This window comes from Solanum stenotomum, chromosome 4 (genome assembly GCF_019186545.1).
Source record: "Solanum stenotomum isolate F172 chromosome 4, ASM1918654v1, whole genome shotgun sequence".
NCBI classification, from domain to species: Eukaryota; Viridiplantae; Streptophyta; class Magnoliopsida; order Solanales; family Solanaceae; genus Solanum; species Solanum stenotomum.
The window spans coordinates 37,214,846-37,226,276 of NC_064285.1; positions in this window are offsets into that span (position 1 = coordinate 37,214,846).

Sequence of the window (11,431 nt, forward strand, 5' to 3'; positions counted from 1 at the left end):
ATCAACTCGGCGATTGACCCTTTGGTGTAGTTCATCGCTGTCTTGCACCAGTCCTCAACATCGTCGTGCTTTGGGTCATTGGGAGACATGGTACTGCTTCACAGAACCCTTTTTCCACCGACTTGATCCTTTCCTTCAGGGCTCTGCATGCTGGAACAAAAGGTGAATATGTGATCTGTTGGCGATTCGCTGAATGGGTTCGACAATTAGCAGATCGTCATTTCTTCGATCTTTTTCTTCTTTTTGCTCGATCGTGTCCATGTTTTCCCTCAAACTTCAAATACCTTAAACTTCAAGGTTTTCATCAGATATCGAGACAAAACATGCATTTGAGGACACAATTTCTATTAAAATATAGTCCTAAATGAGTCCAATTTGTGGACTCATCAATTATTTGTTGGGTCTTTCTTGGTGATGATTTATTTGTTGTTTCGATGTGATTTCATTTAGTAGTTGTAGTGGAACTTAATGAAATTGTAGTTCCAAATACGATTTCACCTTTGTGTTTCTAGGTTGCTCGAGAGAGAGGTCATAAAACTAAGACTACTATATTGATGGCCGGTAGGATTTGGTCGACATGAGGTTCAACTCGAGAGAGTGAACCCTAGTCCTTCTCCCACACACTCAGCTCGAGAGAGTGAGTGGGCTAAGGTAGAGATTGTTCTTCATGCGGCAAGTGGGTGCTCAAGAGAAACCCATTTGATTCGGGGTAAGTTGCTCGAGAGAGAATTTACCCCTACTATAGTCTAGCCTAGTTACAAATATTCGACAGATTTATTATCAAAACCATGTACCCAATAGTTTAGTTTATCCCATATTCCTATCACATCCCAAGAATCCCATCTCCTTGATTAGTACTCTTTGCATTGTCGCTGATTTTTGCTTACTTGTTACAAACCCCCATTGTTAATTGACACTTTTGTGTCACTGTCACGACCCGGGAGCACCCCCAAGTCGTAACAAGGCGTACTCGACCCCGAAGGGGTCTTATACAAGCCACATAGTCATTCATTGCATTCAATAATGAAAATAGTGCGGAATAATAAAAAAAACTTATTTACATCCACACATTTAAACTTCTTAAAACAACTTTAAAAACACACAGCGGAAATCTAAGTCTCACATGACCATTTTAGACACAGTCGCAAAACATAAGTAGGGACACGGCCCTTTACAATCAAAAGAAGTCTATTACATGAACAAAAGAACTTAAAAATCTTATCCTCGAATCCATGAGGACATACCAAGTCTTGGAGGAAAGCAATCCAACACTTCAAACTAGCTAGGAGGGATCACTTGCCGGAACCTACACTTATAGTAAAAGTATGAAGAATATGGGTTAGTACACAAAATGTACTAAGTATGATGACCATGCAAAACATGCTTAAAAAGGGACATTTTAGTTAGAAACCATGCATTATGCCACCTTTTTGAAATATCATGAACAATAGCATAAAAGACATACAAGACAAGCATAACATCAAGTAAGTCATAATATCACCTTTAAACAATATCAACATGAAAACCTTTACCTTGGACCTTCACCTCAAGAAACCCTTATGCTATACCTCGTGCAATGTATGGATGGCGTCCCATACCACCATCCATACTAAGGCACCACATTTAGGTCACTTAAAGTAACTTATCATTCCTTTCTTTCACCTTTGCACAATATTCATACATAAGAGGTATATCATTAATTAAGACATGACAAGGGAAAATAACTCGTAATATAACCCAAGTATAACATGCATAACATATTAAGCATTTAAGAGCCAACATTCTTTAATAACCTCATTTAGGGTACATTCATGTCACAGTCATTAGGATTTAGAGAAACTCACTATGACCCTCTCCAAGCCTACTCGTGCAATGTATAGGTAGCATCCCATACTACTACCTACACTTTGTAGAACCTGTCAAGAAACCATAATGAAATCTCACATGATGGGAAGTAAGCGTTTAACCGACATAGACCATGAGAGCTTGTCATGGAATCCGGTGTCATGAGTCCCCACACCGAAAAGAGGTGGTCTACTTGCCTAAGGAAGACCGGTATATATAGCTTAATGGATCCACTAGCTTCCTATGCGGGCACATAGTTTATGGGATAAGGTAGACGATCATTGAAACTCATGCCTAACTGTCGGGGGAGTTTCCATCTAACCAAATCCGCTCGGTGCTTAGCCTACATTCCCATAGAATAGTTCATTACTTTGACATCATCACACATGAAAGGGTGCCATAAGCCTACCGATTCAAGGTACATTATTTAACACATGAAAGGGTGCCATAAGCCTACCGATTCAAGGTACATTTAGGAAAGCTCATTAACTCCTCTTGAAAGGGTGCCATGGGCCTACCGATTCAAGTCTCATCATTAACCTTTATGGAAAGGTGCCATAGGCCTACCGAATCCAAGGTTCATTACTTATCATTAATGGAAGGGTGCCATTAGCCTACCGATCCAAGGTTCATTATAAGCATGTGTGGAAGGGTGCCATAAGCCTACCGATCCAAGGATTCAACAATCAACAATATAATCATTTATACAAGAAAATGATGCATAAGCCCTACCAATTCAAGGTATACTTTATATTGAAGAATCCTTCATATTATATCATCAACATTCATGAGTGTCATCAACACATCTCTGGATTTCCATACATCTCATAACTCAAACTTTAAAGCATCGATTCATCAATTCTCCATAGTTGGACATTTTGTCAAACACCTTGAAGGCATGTAATGGAATCAAAGAGCATGGAAAATAGGGTAGTAATTATGCAACCAAACCAGTGAACAACCTACAACAACACCTTTACATTCATAACATGATCACATTATCTTCATTGAATTCTCATTCGTATAATGTCATGATAACACTCCAATTTCTCATACTATGCCTTTAAGGCCATAAGCCTCACATACCAATACACCAACAATACACCATAAAATAAGCATGGGTAATGACATACTTCAACAATCTAAAGACCTTTAAACAAGTTTGATTCATATACATTCATTATCTAGCAACCCACTTCATAAAGGCATAAACTAGGAATAGAGAGAAATCATGGGTTCATGGAGTATTTTCATCTTAAATCGTCAATACAACAACAATATAACCATAAAGTGCCATTAGAAACCTTTTAAAACCATTTGGTGGAAGAACCCATGAGATTGAGTGAAAACCTAGATTTTTCATACTTTGAAATAACTTTGGATTTGGCTCCTTGAATGGAAAATTAGACAAGGATCAAGACCACCATACCTTTGCTATGATCTCCCACGAAATTTGATGAAGAAAGCCTTGAATCCAAAGCCCTAGCTCCCACTTCTTCTTCTTCTTAAATGGAGGATTGTAGAGAGGGAAATGTTTTTAGGGATGGGAATGAACTAATGGTATATAGGAAATAATATAAGTCCTTTGAAAAAAATGGTCCAACACTTAGAAAAAATTTCAGGCGGGTGAACAGTAAATGAACAGTAAAATCAGCTACTGGAATTTGCCTTTTTCTGCCGGACAGATTTTACGAAAATGGGCATAACTTCTTCGTCCGAACTCCGAATGAGGTGAAACGAAGTGAGTTAGGTAGCTAACTCAAAGGGCTTTCCATGGATATATTATTGGCCACCCAAATAATTTGTGTGCTAGGAGATATGACCCTCCAAAGTAGACCCTCGAAAAAGGCTTCACTTGGAAATTTCGGATTTTGATACGGTTGCTCTAAAATTTGGGTTAGACCCATTTCCCACTCAATTTGACCCCCTAAACAAGAATATGAAGTCGGATTTTCGAAAAACGAAACGGATCTTTTAATATACAGCTAAACAAGTTTCCGGTAACTTCCGAAGCACATTTTTAAGAACTTTTGGGTCAAATTCAAATATAATCATTTCATTAAGTTCTCGACTCCTAACTCACATGTGAGGCTCTAGTTTCACTCTATCATTTTCCGAGTCGTTACAGTCACCCCTTACATTTAGTATGTTTGTATTGGACAATGTTTTTAGCTATGACTAATTAGAACTTAATTTTACTTTTCTATTAATTCTCAAGCCTACTCCTAGGGAATCGACCCCAACCCTTGGTTGGGTTACTTTACTATTGTACGATCATAGACACTTGCATTTGATGTTGTTTCGTGATTATGCAAACATCAAAATGGTGCCGCTACCGAGGAGTGATGTTACTTGAAAATTCTTAGTTTAGTAAAATTTTTGTTCTTCTTAGTTGTAGCTTACTTAATTAATTTGTAGTTTTGTTTTTCTTGTTTGTATTGGAGCAGAGGAAGTGAGTATGGCGAGCAGCACTCGGGAGCTAATGGAGTTTCCTCCGTTAGAGGTAATGATATTCCAGGATCGTATCCTCACCTTCAAGCAATTGGAAGGTGAACGGATCCACAAGTCATGGACAAGGTTTAATGAACTAATCACTCAATGCCCAACTCATGACATTCCCGACATAATCCTCATTCACTGTTTCTATAGAAGTCTTGGTTCCGAAAACAAGAGGTTAATCAACCAACTCATTTCGAGAGGCATTGCGAAACAACCATATGTGATAGCAGCCCAAGTCCTTAATCAAATGGCTGAAACGAACCAAGATGTAGAAAAAGACTTCATGTTGGCCTCCCCAATGACTCAGATGGATGAGTTGGCCAAAAAGTTGATTACGATCGAAGTCCAGTACAAGAGGAAGGATAAATATATCCCTCCTCATGAGCGAAGAAGTCCCAAGGACAATGAGGTTAAACGCCTTGAGGGAATACTTTCAATCATTCTCCACAAGGTGACTGAGCAAGATAGAGAGCTGGAAGAAATGAAGGAATACATTGAAGGGATGAAGCGAATGATGTGGTGACATTCCAGATCCGTCCAGCTGCTCGAGAACCTTGTGGTTCATGCATTGCCCGAACTCCAATCGCAATAAAACTGGGGGTGTCCTAGTGATACTATAGCTAACCCCAAAAATGGAGTTTGAGTGTTAACTTGTGTCGTGCCACGACGTTAACTAAGGCTTTGTTTGGGAGGCAACCCAAAACCCCTTTTTACTTTTCATTCATGTTATGGTAAAATAATTGTGTGTTATTTGTACAGGTCGAAGCGTGGAAAGTGTTCAAAAAACTGTAGAGTGGCGAGCAATAGGTCCAGTCGACGAATCGCAATCGAGATCGGCAACCTCAATGGAGACAGTCGTTGGGATCCTCACATTAACTAGAGGTCCTGTAAATTTCGGCGAGAAAACTAACACATTCGGCATTCCGCCGAGTGATTAGGCAAGCTTGACTAATATCACCGAAATGGGCGAAAACTGGACGGTTTTGCAAGCCAAAGGTTTAAAAGTTTCTACGTCATTCACTTTCCCTCACTTTTTATCTGCTCAAACTCATACCTGCACTCTAGTTTCAATATTCTTGCACTTTTAGAGTATTTTGGTTGGTTGATTTGTGCTCAGAATTGGATTACCTTACCGCCTAGCATTTCAATTATTTCGTAGTCAACACAAAAGGTCAATTTTCTATGCCCCAAATTTATTTTATAAAAATATATACTCATTTGCAATAGCCAGATCATTTTTAAAGTATTCTGACCCTGCCGAATAGGATTAGATTGTCTACACGCATGCCTTAATTTGACAATCTTGCTCGAGTAGTTGTGACTGTTGAATTCCATTGGTTGTACGCCTTAATCTGGATTAAAATTCAAAGGGTTGTGTTTGGGTCCTATGGGTCATACCTTGATTGTTCTAGTGCATACTTTGATTTTGTCTTCAAGGGTTACAGTGTTGAATTCGAGAAGATGGGTTGAAAATAGGTATGTTGAGCCATTTGGCGGGCTAGGTCGAGCTCGCGGAACTACTCGGTGGTTGGCCTAACGTCCACATCTCGCCTTTAATTTAATGATAAATGTGTTGTTAATTTTGTAACTTTCGGCGAGAAGTTGAAGGTCGCCAAAGATTTTTGGTGACTCGCCGAAAGTCTCATTTTTCCCTTGTCAACTCCCTTGGATCTCTGTGCATTGTAGCTTTCTGCGGACTAACTCTAGATCACCAAATGATATTGGTGACTCACTGAAAGAGCCGGTGAAGCTTATCAGTGCTTTTGTCAAATATTTCTCTAAACTCTCTTTGAGATTTTGTAGAGCGGTGCATTTCTTTCTGGCAGACCGACAATCAACAGACCTTGGTGAAGCTGCTATTGTTGTTCCCCCTAAGGTGACCTCGGGCAATGATGCCCAGGATCTGTTGGGTCTTGCTTGTTGATGATTTATTTGTTGTTTAGATGTGAATTCGTTTAGTAGTTGTGGTGGAACTTAATGAAATTGTAGTTGCAAATAGGTTTTCACCTTGGTGTTTTCGGCTTGCTCGAGAGAGAGGGGTCAAAAAACTAAGACTACTAAATTGATGGTCGATGGGATTGAGTCGACATGAGGTTCAGCTCGAGAGAGTGAACCCTAGTCCTTCTCCCACACACTCAGCTCGAGAGAGTGAGTGGGTTAAGGCGGAGGCTATTCTTCGAGCGGCAACTCGGTGTTCGAGAGAAACCGAGTTGATTTGGGGTAAGTTGCTTGAGAGAGAATTTATCCCACTATAGTCTAGCCTAGTCACAAATATTCAACGGATTTATTATCAAAAGCATGTACCCAAAAGTTTAGTTTATCATGTATTCCTATCACATCCGAAGAATCACATCTCCTTGATTAGTACTCTTTGCATTTTCGCTGATTTTTCCTTACTTGTTACAAACCCCCATTGTTAATTGACACTTTTATGTCACTCCTTAGATTTAGTATGTTTGTATTTGACAATGTTTTTAGCTATGACTAATTAGAACTTAATTTTATATTTCTATTAATTCTCAAGCCCACTCCCTTGGGACTCGACCCCAACCCTTGGTTGGGTTACTTTACTATTGTACAATCGTAGACACTTGCATTGGAAGTTGTGTCTTGATTCCGCAAACATCATGGAGGAAAAAGTCAATGTATGGGTGGGGTTGGTACGCATATGTATTGTACGTTGTATGTATTGTTTTGATAATTAGATTGTAGTATTGTTGTTGTTTGGTGGGTCGATGGGTATTGTATTATTATTTGACATTGAAGGGTTCTAGGCTTGGTATTAAAGAGAATTGGGCTCAGATTTGGGTCTGGAAATTGGATAGAAATGGATTTTGAAAAGTAATTCAAGAATGTGGTCTATTTGACTTAAGAAATCAACCACGTGAATTGCAAATTCGATCAAATTGAGACAATTGGTTGAATTCAGCCAAAATTAAAATAAGATGAATTAATATAATTAATTAACAATCTTCTTAATCTTAACGAAGATAAAATAATTAATTTAATTGTAAACTAATTAACTCAAAAATATAAACTATAAATTAGCTAAACTAATTAACCAAATATTTAAGTAAAACTAAAATCATTTTGAGACGATTTTTGATTATTTATAAAATGTAGTAAATATGTATAAAATTATTAGGATATATAAATTATTTTTAAAATTAAAAAAATGACAAATTACTTAAAATGATTTAAAAAGTATTTAAAATTTTATAAAGTCAATTATTTCAAATCGTTTGGAATTTAAGAAGCTCGATGATTAATTTATATTGTGGAGGTCCAAAATTGGGTGTCAACAGTTGGTGGACAGAGAGTTTTGCCTGAACCCATAGCTCCTGGACCATGGACCGTGGACCCATCTACGGTCCGTAGGTCCAGTCATGGTCCATGCCCTGGTGAACCTCTGAGGGACCAATCCATAGACCCACCTACAGTCCGTGGCCCACACCACGGGTCGTGGTTGGCCCCTCGTTGATTTCACCTGGGAAGTCTGAATTTTTGCTAGGTTTTCCTCTTTCAAATCTGAGGTGTTACACTTAGCTCAAAAATTTTCTAGGGTGTTACACTTGAATTACTAATCCCTGCACTATTAATACCTTCATTACTAATCTCCTCATTATTTATTTTTGTACCAAATGACCCCTTAGTTATTTATGAGAGCAAGTGGTGAACCGACATAAACCATCATGTGAGCGCATGAAGTCTAATATCGGACCGATCACCTGAGCCATCCTATACCTTGCCGGGAAAAGGACATGACGTGGCATGATATGCTAGAAAGGATCCATAATTATCCCTTTTTGGACACATGAATAAGAGCAAGAGTTATCTGACTTGCGGAAGGATCTCGATCCTACGTCGGCAAACATAGTTTCGGGCATTGCTCAGTTAGACTTATGCCTTCTCTTGTCAACCAGCTAACTCCCTTAAACTCATACTGAAAGATAATTATTTTACTGATCATTTACCCAATTTTTTTATCCTTATCGGTTCAATATCTCATGTCCCCCCTACATTAAAACTTTGTGAAACTAAAAAGAAAATTGAGATGGTTTTAGCAACGTTCTCCATTCATATCAAGTAGTTGAAGTTTTCAGTGTGATTCCTTGGCAATAATTTAGATTCAAACACTATAGTTCATAGGATATAAAGCAAAAAACACATCACAAAGACCATAAGCAAAACAATTCGTCCTCTAACTAGTTCCCAGATCGATGAAAATTCCAACAAAACAAGTGTTTCGTTGCTGCCAAATTCCAACTATTTATAACAAAGAACTTACAAACTTTATAGATTCCATAAATTTCATGTTGTACAACTGTCACAAATGAAATTCACAAAATTATGTAATTCACAATATTATCAAATATTCATGAACTAGTAAGTCATTTCCAGATTTCAAGCAACTTGTCAAAAACAACGCTATTAATTGATAAAGACAGAAAATTTCCTTCAACCCTGGACATATTGAGAAGAATTAGACTAGGAGGGTAATAAAACTTGAAAAAATGGATGAGAGAAGTAGTTCTACATACCTCAAACGTTTAGAGAACTAGTGATCGAAAGTGAGGGGATATTAGGCTTGAGTCTTTGAGTCGTCTCTTGGATTTCTTGCATCAGTTGTGGAGAAGAAGAAGAGAGGAAGTTGAATGATGAATTAGCGTATGAAATTAGATTGAAAGGAAGGGTTTTAAATCATTGGGGTTAAAGAAAAAGGAAAAGACGAGATTGCCCCTAAGGGAGTTAAATAGCCGATGGGGCTGCCTATTTGGCTTGTTTCTCCTCTTAAACTTAAAGCGTGTGTGTAACAATATTTAGTTTGCCAAATTTCTCCACATCCATAGATACACCCCACCTTTCTATATATAGCTTCATTCAAGTTATGATTTCTCAAAGCATCATATATATGCATAAAACAAAACATATATTTCCTTTCCCTCAAAATCATCAAGAAAATGCTAGCAATATTTACTAAAGCATATATATTACACTTTATTGAAAAATTAAAGTTTTTGAATATGGAAAGAGTGAAAAGTTAGGAGCAGAAAGTCTAGTGGTAATTTCACCAAGAATAGTTGTTGCATGTCTCACAACATCGAAACTCTAATTTGTAACTTTGGTGCAAACCCTATCGTTTATGAGAAAACATTAGTTAAATTAGGGTGTAAGCCTAGTGTGCCGGCAGTGTTCATAAAGAAACAAATAGTTATACTTTCTTATAAGGGCTAATGCAATTTGGGTATAACACTATTATTTATACTTTCTGTATTTGTAAACTGATCTTTAATAATAATATATTAATAAACACCTTTATGTTATACATCTTATGTGCTTTTTTTCTTCTTGTGTAGTGTGATTTTCTAGTCTCAAATTATTACAAATTACAAGAAAGTAATTAATTAACGATAAATATGTAATATAGGTATAATTTGGTATAAACATATGTGTAATGATTGAATTGGTGTAATTGAGTTGTGACCTTTATTCTTTTTTTTTAATCTTTTTAAACTTATTATTTAGTAATTCTATTTTATCCTTTATCCTATATACCTTTTTTATAGTAGCTCTACCTTGTATTTACTTTTCTTGTTTATCTTTCAAATTATTAATGTGAGATATTATAAAATGATGGAAAATGATATAATCTATATAAGCGTTATTATATTCATTAAAAGAATATAATATAGATGATACAATGACGCACAATACAATACAACCATCCGAACAATGTGTTAATGACACTTTAGCCCATTTTTATTATTGAAATGTAAGTATGAAATTTGATTTTATAACTTACTAATTTGAGGGGAAAATATTAAATATCATCCCGAAAATAGAATCACTTCAGTAAACAAAGTTGAATTTTATTAAGACAAATTTAGAAAATATGATTCAAAATATACGGTCAAATTCTAGCTTAAATATAAAATCTAAACTCTGACCTTTGATTGATTCATGTGTGTCATCAATGTTATCAAATATGTTGTGTTAAAAAGTTTATGTGATTGACCAAGACATTTCATTTAAAATGCTTGACAACTTTTGATTGGTCATTACTTTAAACGAGGATTACCATCCTATTTGAATACATGACATCATTATGTTGGTCTATAATTTGGCTGGAATTACTAGTGTTATATTGATATCTGACATAAATTTGGACCTCAAGATGAAATGAATCTTGGATTTGAATCTAACAAATGAATCTAACAAATGAACTTATTTAATTGTGTAGTCCAAATTATATTACTTGTTCAATCCAAATGAACATGAATTTAATTCTAATTTTTTTTATGAATTTAAATAAAATTATGTGCCTACAAACATATATAAAATAACATATTATAATTTCCTTCTTTTAATCTTTTTGGTTAAGCAGAGATTTCATATTAGAAAATTAAAATTTGTATAGTATCGAAGTAGATGGGGCATCCCCCATATTCGAATGTTCGGTTGTGGTATGAATATGTTTTGTCGGTGTATGTTTGTAGTGCTTGTTTGACATACAACGAAGGAACTTCCCAAGAAGTAGGAGCATCGTGCATCCCATTGGTAGTCCCATTTTAGCTAGTGCATCCTCTATCATATTTTGCACATTGTACACATGTGTCGGATTGAGACTCCTAGTTTCTCCATCAATGATTTGCATTCAGTGATTATGTTAGCTTAATGAAGGTTACCTTTATTTTATTTTTTAAAAAAAAACCCACCAAAGGTGGCGATTCGGCATTACCTAGTCTATCTATTCATATTAGAAAAAAATACAAAAATCCAAACCACCTGGATATATAAGAAGGATTAATAATTCATCCTTGTACATAAAAGTGCCAATACAGTGGTACGTGGGATTGATCATAAGAGTATGGTACCTCTAGGGTGCATAGATAAAAAGTGTGAAATACATGGATCCTTTGGCACAAAAAAATAGAAGAAATTAATCATTATAAAAAGCGAAGGACTTCTTTTGTGCTTGAATTCTGAAAGTTGGTGTTCCTTAATTTCATTATTCTTAGTTTTTGACTTCATTGGGAACAGTCAAATTCTGTATGAAGAAGGAATATTTCCTTTCCTTTTCACCCAT